The 21,501-nt window shown below is 43.6% G+C and overlaps 1 protein-coding gene across 3 annotated transcripts in view; it reads right to left on the bottom strand.

The window, feature by feature from the left end:
• The window catches only part of VGLL4 (vestigial like family member 4), a 106,272-nt gene that overhangs the window by 34,217 nt on the left and 50,554 nt on the right, over positions 1-21,501 (bottom strand). The window lies entirely within an intron of this gene.

The raw sequence follows: 21,501 nt of genomic DNA, 5'->3' as shown, positions 1-21,501 counted from the left end.
ATACGTACTAGATATTAGACCATTGTCAAACCACGTACTATATGCACAAAGTGTTTTAAATATTCCACTTTGTTTGATATCAGTGTGTTATTTTAATACAAAAAATGTAAGTTTCTTTTTTTTATTTATAAACGATCACCCCTATCCTTATGGCTGCCTCCAAGTCATACCTGTAAATATCCCAGAAAGTTTATTTTGTTAACCCAGGAGAGCATTAGGGTGCAGTCCAGTAAGAGGGAGCTTCTGTATTGGGGGGGAGGGGAGCTCTAGCTGCATGTGTGAGAGAGTTGAAGGCGACTAGAAGGAAGCTGACGAAATGTACACAAATCACTTGAATGCCCCCCTAACACCACCGTGAAATTGTTAGAAATTCTAAAGGACTGTCCACTGCAGCCACGATAATTGAATGTCTTAATGACGCATTCAGATTAACAGAGAACTAAAAAGATGACAAGACAGGATCAGCACACATGCACACTCACAAAATACCACACACCAGAACATTTCCAATGAGGAAAAAATCATTATACCACAAATGTAAATATGAAGTGCCCCCTAGATCACATCAGGGGGCAGTATATAAAAGTCCTGTGGCTTTGTATGGTCGTGGAACTCCAGCTGGGAACATATTAGTCTATACATTTATACCACCATACGTATGGATGTATACAGATTAGAAATCGGTTTACAGAGTTTGACGATTACAGGCAGGGTTGCATAAAAATCGGATTTAAAAAAAAAAAAAAATCAATCAAACACAGATTTGATTTAAATCAGATTTTTTTCTTTTAATTTTTTTTTTTTTTTTTTTTTAAGTAAACGTTTTAAATTTGTAGACGTTTATTTTAAAAAAATGTAAATAAAAAAATCCTTTTTAAATCAAATAAATCAGTTTTTTATTTTTTTTTTAAATCCAATTTTATGCAACCCTGAATGGTAATTTGTCAGTATACAGTCCTTCTAATTTAGTATTTCACATAAAAATAACAAAAATCTAGATAAATCCTAGAAACTGATAAAGGAATAAATGTAGAGCTAATTAACGCAGTTGAAGGAAATAAAAAATCCAAATGTGCAGCCCAGTAATTAATGAAATCCCTGTATCAGAGGCATCACTGTGCTTAGTGCTGGTCTTTTTCAGAAGTTTGACCCTTTGCACGGGAGCGGCGCTGTCACCTATATATAAAGAGCCTTGGTGCGAAATGTAAGACAAAACAGAATGGTGGAGATGAAAAGGAAGACTTGTTGTTAGGAGAAATGATCAAAGCCAGCAAGCTGTTATTCCTCTCAACTTCAAACATTAATGGCGTGATGGGGTTGTGTTTCCAGGGTAGGCATCTAGATCAAAAGTTTCAAGTACTTCTCAGCTGAAATAATTAGTGGTACTTTTACACTCCATTTAATTTGTGCCTTTGATGGAGGAACTCTGCTAGACGGGGTCCCGAGATTTGATTTATTTCCCCTACCATATTTGCTTAGAGATTAGTCTGTACAAAAAAAATTTTTTTTTTAACTTATTTTGATGTGTAAGTGAAAAATGATGGTCAAGTTCCCTTGTTACCAATACACTGTGGGGGCGATTCAAATATTTTTTAGGTCCTGATAATGAGCGCCCAGTTTGCTACTCAATTGTTCTGGGCGCTCATTAATTATCGCCCATTTCGCCGCCTATGTGAGGAGATTTAGCCGTGTAAAATGGCTAAACCAGTCTAAAATTCTGGTTAGGGCGCACTAACTGCGGTTAGCATGCGCTAACCAGAGGCTCTCACACACACCCCCTAGGTTTTCACAAAGAGGTAAGAGGCTACGCTCATAAGCTTACAATTTATAGCCAATGCAGCCTAATCAATTCACTAGTAACCACTGGCATTTCACACTTCGCTAAAAGACATTAGTTGTGGTGTCAGGATGTATCCTTCTCCATGCAGGTTTCTTAAAACATAATGCAATCATTACAACATGCACCCAGAGGTTTACATTTGACGTACCCACATACGGTTTTATTTATCTGTGAGTACACAATCATATGATCATCCATAAATTTCCCCTAGCCTGTTGTGTGTAATCTAACCATCACAGATGTTATTACAAAATGGCTCCAGCACTTAGACAAAAGCAAAACAAACTAAAAACTTCTTACTATCTCAGTAGAACTGAAAAGAAGAAAAAAATAGGGAGTGGGAGCGATTTGCCTAGGGCTCACAAAACTCCTCTCTACTTTACTGACAGATACAGACTGTCAGCAAATTCCTAACTTTTTTTTATATTGCGTTCATGTCTCTGCCAGAAAGTAGATCTACAAAGCATCTCAATAGCAATAATGTTTATGTATATAATGTATCCTATAATTAAGTATCATTTTATTTCCCTTTTTTTTTTTAATGAGAGTTCATTATACATATATACACATACATATACACACTGTTATTCTACATAGAGAACCTATGATGTCTGTACATTTACATTAATCATCTTTTTGAAATAAATTAAATATCAAAACGCCGATGGGATAGTGCCCCCAGTGGTCAGTGTCGGAATGTAAAGAAATAACAGGATTTTGTTACCGTTAAATCCCTTTCTCCGATTCCAAAGGGAACACTGGAGTCTCAGTACAGTGGGGTATAGATATGGGAAAATCGGGAGCTGGCACTTTAATAAATTTGAATAGTAGCTAGCTCCACCCCCTCTATACCCCCCTACATGTCAGTCTAAATAAACTTTGCCCGAGGAGAGCTGGAAAAAGAACAACAGGGGAGAAGAGAACTAGAACATACATAAACAACAAGCAAATATGTAAACAAATCAAGCAGGCCTTGAAGAAAAACTTGACTGTCCAAACCTGGCAGAACATTAACAAATGCAGGCTGAACAGCGCCGGGTGGGTTAACGGTAAGTACCAAAATCCTGTTTTCTCCTTCATCCACTAGGGGACACTGGAGTCTCAGTACAGTGGGGACATCCGGGAGCTCACATCCCGTGCGGGAGAATGCCAAGAACCCTGCAAAACAGCACAGCCATACTGTGAAGCAGAAGCCGCAAACGTGTCAAAAGGGTAAAAAACTTTGCAAAAGTATGCCGGTCCGACCAAATGGCTGCTCGACAAAGCTGGGTCAGGGAAACCCCGCTGGTAGCCGCCCACGAAGGAACCACTGAGCGCGTAGAATGTGCTGGGATTGATGTAGGTGGTTGCTTTGATGCAGTCAGATAGGCTTGTCTGATTGTCAGACGAATCCATCTAGAGATAGTAGCCTTAGAAGCCGGCCAGCCTGGCCGCGCCATATCATATCGAACAAACAGCGTATCAGACTTCCGGAGGGATGCTGTCCTATGATAATAAATCCGAAGAGCCCGGACAACATCTAGGGATGTGGAAGCCGAAGAATCCTCTTTAAACACCGGAACTACGATCGGTTGGTTGATGTGAAACACAGACACTACCTTAAGCAAAAAGGATAACTGCGTACGTAGATCAGCCCTATCCTTATGAAAAATGAGGTAAGGCGGACGACAAGAAAGCGCCCCTAGCTCAGACAGACGCCTAGCAGAGGCGAGCGCCAACAGGAGAACCACTTTCCATGATAAAAATTTTAATTCCACTGTTTCTAAAGGTCCAAATAGGGAAGATTGACCAAAACCAGAAAAGAGGACCAAATCCAAATCCCATGGGGCCGTAGGAGGTACAAACGGAGATTGTAATCTGACAACCCCTTGTACAAAAGTCTGGACATCTGGTAATAATGCTAGACGCTTTAGAAAGAAATTCGACAAAGCCGATACTTGAACTATTAAAGATCTCAGACGAAGACCTGCTGATAAACCAGCCTGTAGAAAAAAGCAGCAGCCTGGCTAAGTTGAATTCTGACAGTGGCGCACCCTTGCGTTCACACCAAGCGACATATGCCTTCCATATGCACTGATAGTGCTTAGAGGTAACTTCCTTTCTAGCCCTTAACATAGTAGGAATCACCCTGGAAGGGATACCCTTCTTTCTTAAGATAGCCCTTTCAACAGCCACGCCGTCAAACGAAGCCACTTTAAGTCCTGATAAATAAACGGACCCTGTTGCAGTAGATCTTCTTGCAGAGGAAGAGGCCACGGGTCGTCCATGAGTAGAAGACGTAGGTTGAAATACCACGCTCGTCTGGGCCAGTCTGGAGCCACCAACAGAACCTTTACCCCTTCTCGTTTGATTCTTTGCAACAGACGAGGAAGGAGTGGGAGTGGTGGAAACAGGTAGACAAACTGAAACAGGCAAGGAGCTGTTAGAGAATCCACCGCCACTGCCTGTGGATCTCTTGTCCTGAAGCAGTAACGTGGCAGTTGATTGTTCAGTCTCGACGCCATAAGATCTACCTGAGGGAGACCCCGACGCTGAACCAGTTGTTGGAAGACCTGCGGATTGAGCATCCACTCTCCCGGATGAATGTCCTGTCGACTGAGGTAATCGGCCTCCCAATTTTCTACCCCTGGTATGAAAATTGCTGATATCACTACCGCATATTACTCTGCCCAAAGAATGCGGCTTACCTCCCTCATAGCGGACCGACTCTTGGTACTGCCCTGTTTGTTGATGTATGCCACAGCCGTGGCGTTGTCTGATTGCACTCTGATGGCCTGGCCTTTCAACAGAGGATGTGCCACCTGAAGAGCATAGAACACGACCCTTAGCTCCAGAATGTTTATGGCAGTACTGCCTCCAGCCGAGTCCAGTGGCCCTGAAAGTGTCTTCCCTGAGTCACTGCCCCCCATCCTCTCAGACTGGCATCTATGGTGAGGAGAATCCATTCCCACAATGCAAACCTCTTGCCTGCCAATAGGCAAGAGGAATTCAGCCACCAAAGGAAAGATGTCCGAGTCCTGGGTGACAGTTGAACTCTCTGGTGACTGAAGAGGTGGGACCCTGACCACTGACAGAGGAGGTCCAGTTGGAATGGACAGGCATGGAATCTCCCGTATTGGATGGACTCGAAACATGCAACCATCTTTCCCAGAAAGCGAATACACAGCTGCACTGACACCCTGCGATGATGCAGTATCAATCGCACCATGTGTTGGATGGAGGTGACTTTTTCCTGCCGAAGAAATACCTTCTGCTCCACTGTGTCCAAAATCATCCCTAGGAAAGGCAGACGCTGTGTAGGCTGCAGATGAGATTTTTGGTACTTCAGGATCCATCCGTGTTGCAACAGCAGACTCTGTGTTACCCGGATGTCCTGCAGTAATTGAGAGATTGACGGAGCCTTGAGGAGTAGGTCGTCCATGTAAGGGACGATAGTAACCCCTTGTATCTGAAGAAGGGCCATCATTACTGCCATGATCTTCGTGAACACTCTTGGTGCTGATGAAAGACCGAAAGGTAAGGTCTGGAATTGAAAATGAGAAGCTCGCACTGCGAACCGAAGGAATGCATGATGAGGAGGCCAAATGGGAATGTGGAGATAAGCATCCTTTATGCTAAGGATATGAGAAACTCGCCCCTCTCTAGCCCTGCAATGACGGATTGCAGGGACTCCATCTTGAACTTGAAAGTCTGCAAATAAGGATTGAGACGTTTCAAGTTCAGAATGGGTCTCACCGAGCCGTCTGGCTTGGGAACCACAAACAAGCTGGAATAAAAACCTTGACCCTGCTGGTGGATAGGGATATGAACTATTACTCGAGAAGACAGTAGCTTTTGCATTGCCTCCTGTATAACAACCCATTTGTCCGCAGATGAAGGCAAACTGTTGTGAAAAAACGAGGAGGAGGTTGGATCTGAAAATCCAGCTTCAACCCCTGAATAATGATGACCCGGACCCAGGCGTCCTGGCAAGACTTGATCCAAACTTCCTTGAAGTGCAAAGGCGAGCTCCCACCATGGTCTCCCCCAGGAGAGAAGGGAGCGCGTCATGCTGGAGGCTTAACTGAAGCTGGGAGGATGCAGTGGCTCTACCCCTGCCTCTGGGACCCTGGAATACAAAAGGACGGTCCGGCAAAGGCTTCCTGGGGGGAGGAGCAGCAGATGGGAGATAAGTGGAATTACCACCTGTGGCTTGAGATATCCACTTATCCAGTTCCGTTCCAAACAGAGCTTCTCCTGTGAATGGAAGAGCTTCCACGGCTCTCTTGGATTCCGCATCTGCCTGCCATTGTTGCAGCCACAGGACTCTGCGGGCTGAGACAGCCAAGGCCGAGGATCTAGAGGAAATACAAATATCCTTAGAAGCCTCTTCAAGAAAAGCAGCAGACTCTGCAATCTGTTCCGCTAGAGCAGGGGTCTTCAAACTTGGCCCTCCAGCTGCTGTGGAACTACACATCCCAGCATGCACTGCCACCTTTTGATATAACAGCATGCTAAAACTATGTGCAGTGCATGCTGGGATGTGTAGTTCCACAGCATCTGGAGGGCCAAGTTTGAAGACCCCTGCGCTAGAGGAACCAGATCCTCCACCAGAGCCCCAGTCTTAAGGCCCTCAGCGGGCTGCATAGCCCATGCTTCCACCGCCATGTTGACCCAACAGCTGACTAATGCGGGTCGAAGAGACACCCCTGCTACAGTGTACATTGACTTCAAGGTAGTTTCTAACTTCCTGTCAGAAGGCTCCTCTAAAGACACTGCCCCTGGAACAGGGAGCACTGTCTTTTTTGACAGGCGTAATACTGAAGGAGGTGTTTCGCATAAATACCTGCTTTCGGCAGGAAAAGGGTAGTATGATAAAAGCTTTGTTGAAATCTGAAACCTTTTATCAGGGTATTTCCACACTGAGGTAAGGATCTTGTCCAATTCCTCAGACACTGGAAAGGAGGCTGCCAGTCTTTGCTTTTTATTAAAGATAGTCTGCTTAACCTCTACAGGATCCCTGTCCTCAACATGTAACACCTGGCGTATCGCTGCAATCAGCGCCTCTACTCCCTGATATACAGGTTCCGCCTCCTCTGGCGCCTGTTCCTCTACAGGATCCTGTACCTCCTCTTCCTCCGTATCCAGCATGTCGTCCTCTTCCAGATCATTCCACATAAGAGGATTCGGAATAAGTCTCCTGGTAGAGACACTAGAGGACGATGCCATGGGAGGAACCTGGGCTGACATAACCCTTGTTAGCTTTTCTACAGACCTGGCTAAAGACAGCTCCCAGTCTGGTTCAGAGAAGGCAGACTTTTGAGATCTTTCAATGTCTCTCTCCTTGCAAGAAGCTTCTAGCTCTGCAGACATTTAAGACATGACTGATGTAATTTGATCACTCCATGAATTTTGTACGGATGCTGCAGTCTGTGTCTCTGAAACACACTTCTCACACAACAGGGAACTGGATGATGGTCCCTGTGTAAACTTCTCTTCACAGTTCTTACAGGAGAAAGTTTTTTGTGCAGCCTTAGATCCATTAGATGACATTCTAACACTTCACTGTACACAGCGGGAAAAAAAAAAAAAAAGGTACTGATACAGACAAACACCACACACACAGAGAGACTGTTAGAAGAAGAGATAGGGGCATAAAGGGAGATTATGCTATCAACCTCGCCCAACCAGCTCTACTTCAGAGACCAGTGCTATTAACACAATATAATGCTGTAATCACTGTGTAAACACAATCCAACCTGATCTTCACAAGTCTATCACCACTGTGCAGGCACAATCTGAGCAGACAGATCTTTTTCTGTGTGTGTGTCATAGCCTGTGTTTTTAAAATGGCCACCAGCCTCCTTCTGGAAGCGCTGGGGATGCTGGGAGGCAGAAGCAGAACTGTGTGTTAGGCTCCGCTCCCTCTGTTCTTGCTGCTTAGTGTTTTTAATGCCTGCCTGTCATTTCCTCCTGGTCACCCTGCTACTCAGAGTGCCAGGAGTCAGTAACCTTCTGCTGCCGGCGGTGGTCTTGCTAATGGGGGAGCGCGACAAACGCCACACATAGCGCGGCTCTGTAGCTGAAGAGCCGAGCGTGCGCTGCAAGCAGCGGCGGTGAGGTCTCTCGGCAGCTCCAACGAAGCAGACAGGCAGGGGCAGTGAGCTGCCTGTCTGATCCTCATGCTGATCGAGGATCCATTGATTTTTAGCAGAGAGCTCTTGTATGTGACCAGCTCCCTTGGCACAAAATTTAGACTGGCCTGTAGGGGGGTATAGAGGGGGAGGAGCTAGTTACTATTCAAATTTATTAAAGTACCAGCTCCCGGTTATCCCATATCTATACCCCACTGTACTGAGACTCCAGTGTCCCCTAGTGGATGAAGGAGAAACTTGTTTGTTTTTACCAATAAACAGCGTAGAAAATAATTTCTCAGAAATAAGTGATGTTTATCCAATCTACCCCAAAACAAAGAAAAACTACATTATGTGTTATATAATATAATAGAACACATAATGTGTCACCCAGTGGCATAACGATGGGGGTGCGCGGGTAAACCTGCCCTGGGCGCCATGACAGGCCCAGCAGAGGGGGCACCGTTGGCAAGGGAAAAGTACAGTATAGAGATTTGCTCCACTCTGCAGCAGCCAATGCTGGGATCAAGTGTGTGATCTTAGCGCCGGAAGTCCTGCAGTCTGGTGAGATGTGTTCCCAGTGGGTGCAGCTCGCGAACCGGTGGCCATTGAAGTGCGGCAACAACTTGAATTTAGAATGTAAGCTCTCACGAGCAGAGACTTCTTTCCTCATGTGCTTCTCCTTACACTTTCTTCTACTCTTTACTCCATAAGGGCACCTAACACTTGACTGCTTACTCCCTGCTGCTTATTTTTGAGTGTTTTAATCGCTATTGCAGCAATGTATATAAACCATGTCCTTGTCCTGCACCGTAATGTACTGTAAGTCACTCGTTTCTTGTTCACTTATTAGTTTATGTACTCTGTAAGGTGCTGCAGAACACTTGTGGCACCATATAAAGGATAATAATTTGGCGCGAGCCAATCACAGCTTGCGTGCCGGCAAACGTTATAAAAGCAGCTGCGGAAAGCCAAACTCGGCTTGCGGCGTCATAGCTGGCCCTTCCTGCTGTCAGAGCCTTCTGGGCAGAAGAACCAGGTCAGCGGCGAGCGAAAAACGCCGTGGAAGAGGCCAGGAGACGCCGGGTGCAAGAGAAACGAGCTCTGCCAGCGGTGCAGGTGGCCAGAGGCAGAAGGATGCGGCTGAGGACCGGAGAGTGCTGCAGTGGTGGGAAAGTAAAAGAGCTAACGAAGCTCCCCACTACAGCCTCTCTCACTGGACAGGTAGGCTCTCTATGAGGCCTTCCCATCATTAACCAACCCCTCCCTAGACCACCAGATCATAGGGGTAATCAGGCCAAAGAACGGTGGCACGGATAGGTGTGCATTAGGCCCGTGCTCCTGAGGCTTTAAGTGACCCAGGGCAACTTGCCCATGGGTGCCAAAACCCCTTGTTACGCCCCTCGTGTCACTACTAAAGTGCGGTTAAGTTCACATCTGACCAACTCCGTCTGCTGATAACTGCACACCTGTGTAAGGTTACTGGCTTCTACGAATAGGCAAGGCTGCCTTACTGTAGCCAACAAAATAGCTGCCACCAAGATCTTTAATGTGACAATGCAACAACTGGAGACAATATATTTAATTGGGACTTTTCACAAAACTATTATAATAACGAATGACCTTTTTGCAATTTGCTGAATGAGTGTAATACAGGCCAATATGCACAGCAAAATAGGCAGAATCAGTATTAGTGGCACTTGGCTGGGTAGTTTATTGTGATTATAGAGATCACCGGCCGAATACAATCACCTCAGATCAGTCCCAACATCCTTTGCTGGAGGGAGCGTTCTGACAAGAGGAACTGTTCTCGGCAGCTGTCCCGACACGTAGCTAGACACATCGAAGATTGATCACTTGGGATGAAAGACAGACATTCACTGTACAATTCACTGCTGTTCTTCATAATTGTGGCGATCGGAAAAACAAACAAAAAAAAAAAAACTACATTCTGTTCTGAATTTTTCCAAAAATAAAATAAAAATATAGTCAGATTTCAATACACTGAAAGCGAGCCCACCACCATTAATTGATGAAAGTGTTCAAAAAAATTGTTTAAGGACAACACTAATATCTGACATTGCGATAGAGAAGGTTACCACACATGCCCAGTAAGCCCCAGTCTTGGCCACTTTATTTGTGGCATATCAGTGGTACAGGCTGTCTCTTACATATTACACCTGCCTGAAGTTCCCTCTTGTGATCAGTCTATAAAGGGAGGTATATCAAACCTTTGAGAAAGATGAAGTGGAGAAGTTTCCCATAGCAACCAATTGGTTTCTAAGGGGGAGAATCAATTGTTTATTGGGCGCCCAACGGGAGCCATTCAATTGTTGCGCCAATCGGGTGCGAGTGCCGCAGGCAACAATTGAATAGCTCCGTTGAGCGCCCAAATAACAATTGCATCGCCCCCTTAGAAACCAATTTGTTGCCATGGGCAACTTCTCCACTTCATCTCACTCGAAGGTTTGAATTTGTTTTGGGTGTTGGTGTATGTGGACTGTTTCTTTTTTTATTTGGGCGTTTTAGTCTCTCTCCCTCTCCCTCTCCCTTGTGCAATTTGTCCCCCACCGGCTGCCATCTCTGCAACTTACTCTGTCTTCTACAACTGGATCACGTCTTGCTGACTATCGCCGCTTGATCCCAACAGTAATAAACCAGGCATCAAATGGATGTACCTTAAATTTCACCGCTGCAGCGTCTTTGTATGCAGCGGCTGTGCAAAATTATGCAAAAGCCACATAAAGTAAAAAAAAATAAATAAATAAAATGCCCACAGCCGTCTTCTCAGGATGTCCGGCAAAACCATGCTGCTGGGGCCAGGGGAGCAGAGTCCAAGGACACAGCCACTGGCTTTGGCATGCCCAGAACATGGGGCTGATGCCCCCGTTTTTTGGAATGCTCCAAGACACCTGTCATTCATGCTGCGGCTTTTGGGGCACTGCGACTGACGTCGGAGGACCGAGATCTGCACACCAGTGGACACTGATAATGAGGACTAGTAGCAAACCAAGCCCAGGTACTCAAGTACCGCAAGACACGTACAGCTCTGCATGTCAGCGAATACACATTTTGTCCATGCATGCAGTTCGGAAGCACACATGGCCAAATTTCTGCCAAACTCTACATCAGGCCCTTAGGTGTATTAAAATATATAAATCCTTCACATATACTAGGTAATACTGATTTCACAGAGGCGAGTGGCACTTGGTGGCTCATGTCTTAGCACCGTCCTGAGTTCCTAGTGTATAACCTACATACTGCTAGTCAAATCTATAACTGCCTCCACTGTGTAGGCGATGGGTCCACAAAAAGAAGTGACGATGCAGACTATCGCTCTTCTTTTGAAGAAAGAACAGAAATGATACCGTATGATCACATATACAGTACTATTGTCAGGCTATGAACAGACATCCTGTTTGTAGACTAGAGTTACAGGTTTTGCCCGAGTGGAAGGAGAGTCGCCGTTTCTGAAAGATATCGTGTATCAGGAAACCGCGATAAAAATGATCTAAAACTTTCATCAGGAAGTGAAAAAACGACTGCAGATTTGCTAATAAAACAAATGCACTTTTCACCCCTATTATAGTTGGAGGACAGGAAAACCTTCCAGGCTAACTAGAGCTAAATTGAAACCGAGCCTTACAGTTCAACAAATTCAATTTCTGCCATCCCTGGTAAAACATCATTGGAGGTTGCATTAACTGACCTTGCCAGTACCATTAGTATTCCATGACTAATCTGATGCCTCACCCCTCCGATTCACAGTGTCCGATTCACTTACACACATAATCTGGGAACCAAATATACAGGAAGTAGAATATAGTTTACGGGTTTGTGTACATGGTTACAATTTCCATAATGGAAAACTGGAACCGAGATTTACTTAATCTGAACATGATTAAATACTGTGAGCACAGTCTTAAATGGTATTTAATTCAAAATGCAGCCCGTATCATACACCGTGTACTTTCTATTTGGTTAATTTGGACAAACTGTAGTTGGCCGAGTCCAGCCACTACTTCAGGGCAGCTATTAAAACACACATCTTCCTGTGATCAAGTATTGGAAAGCTCCGTACAGACGGAAATACAAGAAGCGTCAAATAAACCACTAACTATTGCCAGAATGATGCAATTAAACAAATTACTCTGTTCAATTGTCTTTTATTTTGAATAACAGTTTCAAGATGCAGCCTATTTAGATTGAATGATTTCTCCTCATGGCCTGCTTAGTAACATAATACAAACATATATAATGTATCCAGAGATTTGCATTAACCAGAATAGCGCAAGATAAGCAAATGAAGGCTGATTTCTGTTTACAGCACAGTGGTGTTATTTTGTGTCCTCCTATTAAAATAAATTGTGGTTAAATTGCATTAAACGTTACAATAATAACCAGTGCTGCTATGCAGGAGAAATGCAATATTGCATATATTAAAGTGGTGACACAGCCGGTGGCAGTTTCAAATCAGCATAATCAACTTCTCAATTGCACTGATTTAGGCAGGATAGACCTGATGTGCGGGGTCCGCCTTCCAGTGGGTGGGCACATTTACACAGAGCACTGGGAATTTGGAATGGGTGTCCCCACTTGCCACACTAAGTAGTATATTTACTAAAGTGCGAGTTTTTGGAAGTGGAGATGTTGCCCATAGCAACCAATTCTACTTCTTTACTTAGCACCTGAATATAGAAGATAACAGCTAGATTCTGATTGGTTGTTCTGGGCAACATCAGTGGCGTCACAAAAGGGGGGGGGGGTGTGACACCAAGGTGCAGACTCCCCCTGACAGGAGCCGGGTGCTGCACTGTAGCATTGAGGGAGCCGGCCAGCACTCCATACAGGTACCTCCTGCACCCCCGCTCACCCCACAAGTAAAGGCACGGTGGGTCGGGCTACAAGGACAAGACCCTTCCCGCGTGGCCACGCACCCTTTTTGGCGCCGCCGCACGCACATCTTCCCTCCCCGCACCAGATGGCACCTCAGGGAGAGACGCCACTGGGCAACATCTCCACTTCTAAAGACCTGCACTTTAGTAAATATACCTTTAAGTGTCATGGTCATCTGCTACTGGTGCATGCAAAGTTTGAGGCATTTTCATGGGACATAAGGGGGTGAAGCACTGGGCATGCCCCTAAAGTAGCACGGCCAGACACCTAACATGGAATGACCACAACACTCACACTTTGCCCCGATTTTTCACAGCGTAATGGTGGAAAGCGTGCATGATTCCAGTTTACAGGACCATGAACGAGGAACTACTGAAGCCCAATTGGTATGATGTCTTTAACAAATCAAAATAATTGATTTACTGAAGACGAGGAAACTAGAGAGACACTTATTGCAATAACTCAGACATGCAGTCATTGCATATTACATGCCAATGTTACTCATAGGCGTAAACCCGCAGTAAAACCATAGCAACCAGGCATTTGTTTTCATTGTATAACTAGCATAGGGCAGATAACTTATCAGATGTACTTTGTTGATCAATAACACAGTGTCATATTAGTTGAGGTGAAGTTTAGTGTTTTACAGTACTGAGAATTGTTTTACAAAGCAGAGTGGGTGCAACTATTTTGTAGCAAGGCTCTGGCAGGGCCTTTTTCAGGGCAACACCACTTAATTCACAGATATATTTTCATCACCTTTCCATTTGTTTGTTTATTATTTATGTAAATTTAATTCTTTCTTATTATATTAACCCTTATTGATTATCTTGACACATCTATACTTTACACTTCACTATCAGCTTTCTTCCTTTTTCATGTGATGTCCTGGGAGTGGTCCTTGGCTGGGTTCTTTTGGGCTGCTCTGCGCCTCGGACGTGAACCCCTTAAATGTTAGGGACGCCGGTAAAGAGGAGCCTTGACGCTGGCCCGGCGCTTAATCATATATTTGCAAATGTATGCAACCAATACCTCTGAATTTCTATCATCATTTAGGATTCAAGTATTTTTGTTGATATTGCTGCAGTGTGCTGAAGGGAATATCTTTTTTTCTGTGGTTCAGTATAAACCCCGCCCTTTACAAGCACCTGAGCAATATCATTAAGCTGATGTGAGCGACCACCATACTTTCTTTTTACAAAGCAGAGTGGTCAGTGAGTTATGCTGACCATTCACTTAACGATGCGGGGGACGACGGCACGGTTACGACAGGGTGAACTGCATACAGTGAACGTTTAGTCGTTCAGTGTATGCAGATCAATCATCACCGAATATGGCAACCTGACGGCAGTTGTCAGGTTGACAGTCATGTTTGGGCGATGATTGATGTTAAAAACGACCAGCAGGCGCGCGCATTGCTGGTCGTTGTTAACCTTTTACTGCCCGATTTGCCGGCGATTACCAAGCGATGGAGCCATCGCTAGGTATAATCGCCTAGTGGATGGGCAGCATTAGGTAAAGAAGCTGAGCTTTAGAGAAACATGGGGGTAAATGCACTAAGCCTTGGAAAGAGAAAGTGGACAGAGATGAAGTACCAACCAATCAGCTCCTAATGGTCATTTTTCAAGCACAGTCCGTAATACGGCAGTTAGAAGCAGATTGGTTGGTATGGGCAATTTCTCCACTTTATCCCTCTCTAAGATTTGATAAAATGTCCCCCTTATTTTGGTGTATTTCCCAACAATTAGACACCTTTCTTTATTGAGAATTTCCACCGATGCCGCATTTTCATTATAAGATCAATGAGTTCAGTGCAGTGGGGGAGGGGGCACCTTTCTTAAAAGATAGAGCTTGTAGAAAAGCTTTTCTGTTGTGATAATGTTCCTGGGAAGTTCAGCAGACACAGATAACAGTTTAGTAGGTGTATATAAAAGTGTGTTCTCTATATTCTGTCCCAGTAGTTATTAATGTAAGCAACATAAAATATAACTCAACAGCGCAGGGCGCAAGCCTAATTCCCCGGCCCAAGAAGCTCTTACCATAAGAGATGGCTCGTCCATGGGGAGGGATATACAAGGATCCACCCCAGTGGCCCTAGCATGCCTTTTACACAACATACAGTGGATACTTTATTGCCGGTCACAAAGCTTTGACAGTTCTGAAAGAAACAGAACAGGCGCATTTTGTCTGAACAAGAAGACATCAAACTGCAGATCCCACATTGCCGAGGACGAAGCACCCGGAATACCAAGAGAGACATTGTTTCGACACCAAGTTTTCTAGGAAGCCGGCTGCACACAGACTTCTGATTGTGTAAAATGTTAATGAGTGAAAAGGTCACCAAAGACCAATTGCCCCACTCCCTGTTCTGCTCTACATTTCAAACAACAAATTAATTGTTTCAACACTTCATTACAATGTTATACAAATGATGAACTAAGCTTATTTTATGCAGCAGTGTCCTCTCCTGCACTGGCGTAGGACCTAGTACAACAAAGCATCACATGAGATCAATACTGCTGTGCATTACACATTAGAGAGTCTATACATCCACAAGCAGGGCCATCCTATAGATTCCTCCAACCTTTACTCAGATGGCGGTGCATGCAGGCTGTCAAATGACCATTAGGGGTGCACAAAATACAGCCATGTGACTGTCTGCTCCACAACACTTAGATGTTGCTACTGATGTGTCTAATACACTGTGACCTCAGTCGCACCAAACTGCTTCCCTTTTGGACGCGTCAGGTACCGGGCAACTCAGCCATATCTATAGTCTCTCTCTCTCAAAATGTGCTTCTTATCCACATAAATAAAACTGGAAGTGACAAAACTGCTTTGCTAGATTGCACTGATCAATGTGATGCGCGACATTTGCACATCTGCGTGTGAGCGAGTCTGACTTTGTATACGAAGTGCTGTGATGCCGTGGCTTTTTCGCACTTCAAGTTCCGTTGCGCTTCATCTGTGACCTTGTAAGGTTGTAAAATGAATCCCTGTGCGGTTAAAGTCGCAGCTCAGCATCTCTAATACACTGTGAGTGGTGATTGGCTGCATCTGCGATATGAAGAAGACGAAAAGTTTAAAGAAAAAAAAAAGACGGTATGCTACACCCCTCAGAGCGGCTCAGCTGCACCCGGTATCTCATGCCATATGGCGTATAGACACTAGGGGGTAAATTTACTAAAGTGAGAGTTTTTAGAAGTGGAGATGTTGCCCATAGCAACCAGATTCTAGCTATTAGCTTCTAGAAGGTGCTAGATAAATGTTAAGTAGAATCTGAATAGTTGATATGGGCAACATCTCCACATCTAGAAACTCTTACATTAGTAAATATACTAATGTACTAAGCCTTGGAGAGTGATAAAGTACCAACCAGCACCTGACATTTTTCAAACACAGCCCTGTAATATGACAGTTAGGAGCTGATTGGTTGGTACTTCCTCTCTCCATGGCTTAGTACATCTCCCTCTAGGTGTATGAGGACACAACTGTAGCCTTTCTCCCTCTTCATGGATAGCAGAAGAAAGAGTGACACTTGATGGTTTGTATCTGATGGCCAGAGGGACTTGCAGACCAGATTGATGAAGCTATAATAGGTGGGGCATCACTAGAACATAATTAACATTTTGTATTCACTGAAAGTTATTTAATGCCACCTACAAGGTCTAAACTATTTTGTTATGCAACAGAATTAAAAGACATCTGAAGAACTCTGAAAAGCCTTCTAATCTCAGAGAGGCTCCATGAAGTGCTGATCAAATAAAAACCATAAAAAGGAGAACCGCAATATCATGTAGTCAATATGTAGTCAACAACCAGCGATGCGCGCTCCTACTGGTCTGCATCTTTCATCGCCTGAACCTGCTGTCCAACCCGACGACACTGAATGACATATCGTTCAGTGTGGGCACAATATCCACAGCACAGAATAAAGAATGACAATGATATCGTTATTGTTCAATCGTTCATTATATCGTGTAGTGGATATTCCCCTTAAGGCTGGATTTGCGCAGGTGCTTTTATTCCTCATTTAGAGCCCAGCATCTGAAGCTATTAAATTCCACGGCGCTCTTTGCAAACGCTTTCGTATTAAAATAGGTTTTATTTGCGCAGGTCCTGACAAAAGAGTGTCTTAGGAGGAAATTTAATTCATGATCTTTAAAAGAACTGTATTTTGCTGAGCTACAATAAAAATAAATAAAACCAGGTAGGAGTCCTTCTGAAGTTGGAAACCGTTAGTGTGAAACGCGCCAGTTACCTAGTAGTGTTCTGCAATAATTAACTGTAATCTTAACGCCATATTACATTCTCAGAAACGGTACAGAAAGAAAAACATTAGGAAACAACAATAGTGAAGTTCTTACTGTAACAAGACATTTGCCAGAAGATAAACATTAACTAACAGCAATGTCCGCTGGGATTCTAGACCTTGTTGCAATCACAAACTATAATTAGACTGCACAAAAACTGCAATGCTTAGCGATCCATATGACCAAGTTTTCTATTATAAATGTCATGTTCAACTGATTCGCAATCTGCCTTCCTCAATCAGTAACTAAACTATACACTACGGGATAGAGAGGGAGGAGGAGGGAAAAAAAAAAAAAGTTATCTAAAGAAACTGAACTTCCCTGAAAAACAAGTTACAGATGTTGAGCCTCAGAATACGCCCCCGGATCAAATGTCCGTCATGTGACGCAGGCTGGGAGCTGCCTCTTCCTGCTTCCGACCTCTGCACATTATTATTTTTTATTTTTTTTTAAGTCTTGGAGCAGACTGAGACGTCTTATTAGGTTCTACACAGTAACATTACAAAGTGTCCAGGAATAATTTCATAGGTAAACATGAAAACTAACACACAGGGGGTGATGTATACATGATCCGATACCAGAAACATCTGATCATTTCTTTCCTCCATACCTACATTTATGGAGCGTACACACGGTCAGATTTGTCAGACTTGTCAGATGAACGATTGAACGATTAAACGATCTGAACGATTTGAACGATTGAACGATTTTTGACTGCATTAAAATGAATGGAATCGTCCAAGTCTGACTGCAAACCCATCAGATGTCAGATATCGTTATCTGACAAATGGGAACGCGCATCGTTGATCGTCCATCGTTCAGGCATGTCAGATATGAACGATTTTCCTTCAGAAATGAACGACTGAACGATTTTTAAATCGTTATCGTTCATATCTGAAGGAAAAATCTGATCGTGTGTATGCACCATTAGGGCCACATTTACCTCACATAACACCTGTATACCCAGCCTTATACAACATATACATGATGGGCTGGATGTGGTGTTGTCTGTAGATACTCACGCATTGCGCGCAGAGAAATAAATGTGTTTCCCCGGTATGCAAGACGTATACATCTTGCAGTGCTTCTACCCCTAATCCATGAGCTTGCTTTGATACTTGTCATTAGGGCTCATTTGTACAAACTGATACTTTTTGATTGCAAAAAATATACGCCTGGAAAGAGTCATATGTGCTAACTCTTAGTCCTCACTGAACTATGCATACGTTAAAATGCCACATTACAGCCCAGTTACGTCTACTTTGAGTCCTTTAGGAGAAAAGCGCTATATAAATAAAGTGGAGTGTCATGTAAAGCGTAGGACCTTGCATCGCCCCTACTTACATATGCTTGGTTACGAAGCAATTTTTCAACACGATACCCCCCGCAAACAGCATTAGGCCCCTTACCCTTCTGGCATCACAAATTATGCTTTTACTAGATAATTTTTTTTTTAAACACACATAAAAACATATACAAACAGGTATGGCATGGAATCTACTAGATCCAATGTCCCCATAACCACCTGCGAGCGCACCCGCAATAGTGAGATAGCAGCAGCTTTTGGGCGGGAAGTAAATGAAGCCCTAAATTGTCCCCAAACATAAGCGCAAGACTGATTACCAGCACATATCCAATATTATTGCTGGAAACAATGTCGGTGGCAAAGAGTGGCAATGTAATCATTTGACCTATGATGTTACGGATGTTTTCTTAATGACAATGGGCAACCCACACTAAACTATCTGAGCTACAGGTGCAGAGCAGTAACTAGACTTTTTGGTGCCCTGTGCCAGAAAGAGCATTGGCGAGCCCCATTTTTCAAATAGGGACATAACGCACCCAAAAAAGGGGAATGGCCTCATGGGAAATGGCCAGGGAAGAGATAGGGTAGGCCAGAAGATACAAGTGTGAATGGTAATAAACAGAAAATTGACAGGTCTGAACAGCGCCCCCTGCCCTACGGTGCTCTGTGCCGTACCCTAGTTACCGTCCTGTACAGGTGATTCTGCTAAGAGTGAGTGTTGTAAACAATATATAATTGCATTATAACGTGATCAAACGGTCAACGAATAATGCTGAAGGCTTTTAAACAATAACTGGTGAATATTTTGTGTACACAAATGATAGTCACACAGAACACATAGTAGAACCTCTGTCTGTAATTTTGGTGATGGAGTCCACTTAAAACTCTAGAATAAAACTAAACAGATGAAATTAAAAATTTTTTTACAGAAAGTGCAATTTATGGTCCAAGTCAAATAAGGGGCCGCAGATAACGGACATCATACTGCAAGTGCTAACGGAATAGCTAAATATTTAATCATCCATTTCGTTCATCTGCATGTGTTTAATCATTATTAGCATACGGTTACAAAGTCTGCCAAATACTGATAGTAAAGAGCCCGTAATGAGTAAAACCTAATATTTGAGCACAAACTCTCCAAAACAAACATGCTGCGCAATTTTTAAAAGTGTGTAAATGTCAGGAGACTGCTCTGACCCCCCTCAAACCCACGAGTGACAGCGTGGCACATGGGGAAACGTGCTTCCTGGTAAGAAGCAGAGCAAGGAATGCACAAGGTTTGCAAAAATTCCTCCCATCTGCATTGTTTACATTCGTGGAATGTGCAGAAACCGTACAGAGAACGCAGAACATTCCAGAAAGGCGGGAAAGCCTTCTCACTTTTATTATGAAATGTGTAACGTTGCAATAGGATGGCTTTGTTACAGAAAGTTCTCGTAAACAGTTTTACACTTTAAAAGTCCTTGTAGCGGCCTACCAGTAGCCCGATTACAGAAACGGTTACCGGAAAGAGTAGCTAAGCACTAAAGCTATGCGACACAACCCAGGACCTTTCCATTAATAGCTTGGCAGCAAATATAAAGTATACTAATATATAAAATAAAAAACCACACATCTCTCGCTTATATAGCCCCGAGATTCACACCGGGTTGTGACCTGTATTCGACCTCCTACATTACTGGCCCTTTGTTCTCGGTGAGAAAGTGTGTGTGTGTGTGTGTGTGTGTGTGTGTGTGTGTGTGTGTGTGTGTGTGTGTGTGTGTGTGTGTGTGTGTGTGTGTGTGTGTGTGTGTGTGTGTGTGTGTGTGTGTGTGTGTGTGTGTGTGTGTGTGTGTGTGTGTGTGTGTGTGTGTGTGTGTGTGTGTGTGTGTCCAAGCTCTGTTTCCATATGGTCACAGCATGAAGTGCTGACTGCCAAACTCGCTGGTACCTGTCTTGTTTCCCCTCCATACCAGGCCATTGCCCAGCTCCAAAAGTGCACGTGCAGCAAAACAATTAACCACTTACAAACCATGCACAATGTAACATGACAGTATCAAATTTATCTTAAAATTCCCCCAAGAGCTAACCTGCTAATAAATGACTGCATCTTAGGAGATGTGTTCTTGTGGACAAGCTATAAAATATGCTTAGAATACCTAAAACGGTTTTCTGTTCAATAATTTAATTACTTAGAATGTAAGCTCTTGCAGTGCAATGTAAAAAAAAAAAAAAACACAACCACCACACTAACAACAAACATTTTTGAACTGACTAAATATAAAACTTCCCAAGAAGTTAGAATTATATGGTTCGGGGATGAACGAACTATTAAAAACCAATCTGACATATACAACACAATGAAAATGCCATGTAAGACACAAAGGGAAAAAAAAAAAAAAAAACCCACAAAAAAACCAACACTGGAGATCAGCGGATTCAGTGAGTAAGAAGAATGGCAGTCTGGCATTGTATAGTACTTTCCACAAGGGACTTGTGTGTGGGACACATCCCTCAATGGCAGATCTGGACAGGAAGTAAGAATGTAGACAAAGGGGGGGGGGGGTCTGATTTTTATTGTGATCTGTGACCCCTCAGAGCAGACAGAGTGAGACCCTTCTGCAAACACACACAGACATATAGACATGTTTGGATATGTGCCGAAACAACTGCGTATCTCTGCCCATATGAATATTCCAATTGCAAGCAGAGACAAAACACCATAGGGTTAAAGCAGTCTAGCACTTGCACAAACTGCTGGCTTTATCTTTGGAAATAATGATAAAATATACTGCTGCACACTACACCAGGACTTGTAGAGAATAATACATTACGTCTCTGTATGAAGCAGGCAGAACAGGTTTCAAAAACTCCTGTGCACAAACTTTACACTGTAAACTTTTCTGAGGACAGAATACGAATCAAACAAACAGAGACACAGAGTAAACCGGGCAGATTAAAAGGACGAATAAAACACATGGAAATGGAACAGGGCCAGCTTGTTTCCTGTGCCCGGCAATGACCAACAGAGCAAAACAGGCGAGGTGTATTTAC

Source organism: Taudactylus pleione, unplaced genomic scaffold (genome assembly GCF_031769625.1).
Source record: "Taudactylus pleione unplaced genomic scaffold, aTauple2 ptg000128l, whole genome shotgun sequence".
NCBI lineage: Eukaryota > Metazoa > Chordata > Amphibia > Anura > Myobatrachidae > Taudactylus > Taudactylus pleione.
This window is presented reverse-complemented; position numbering and strand designations above follow the sequence as displayed.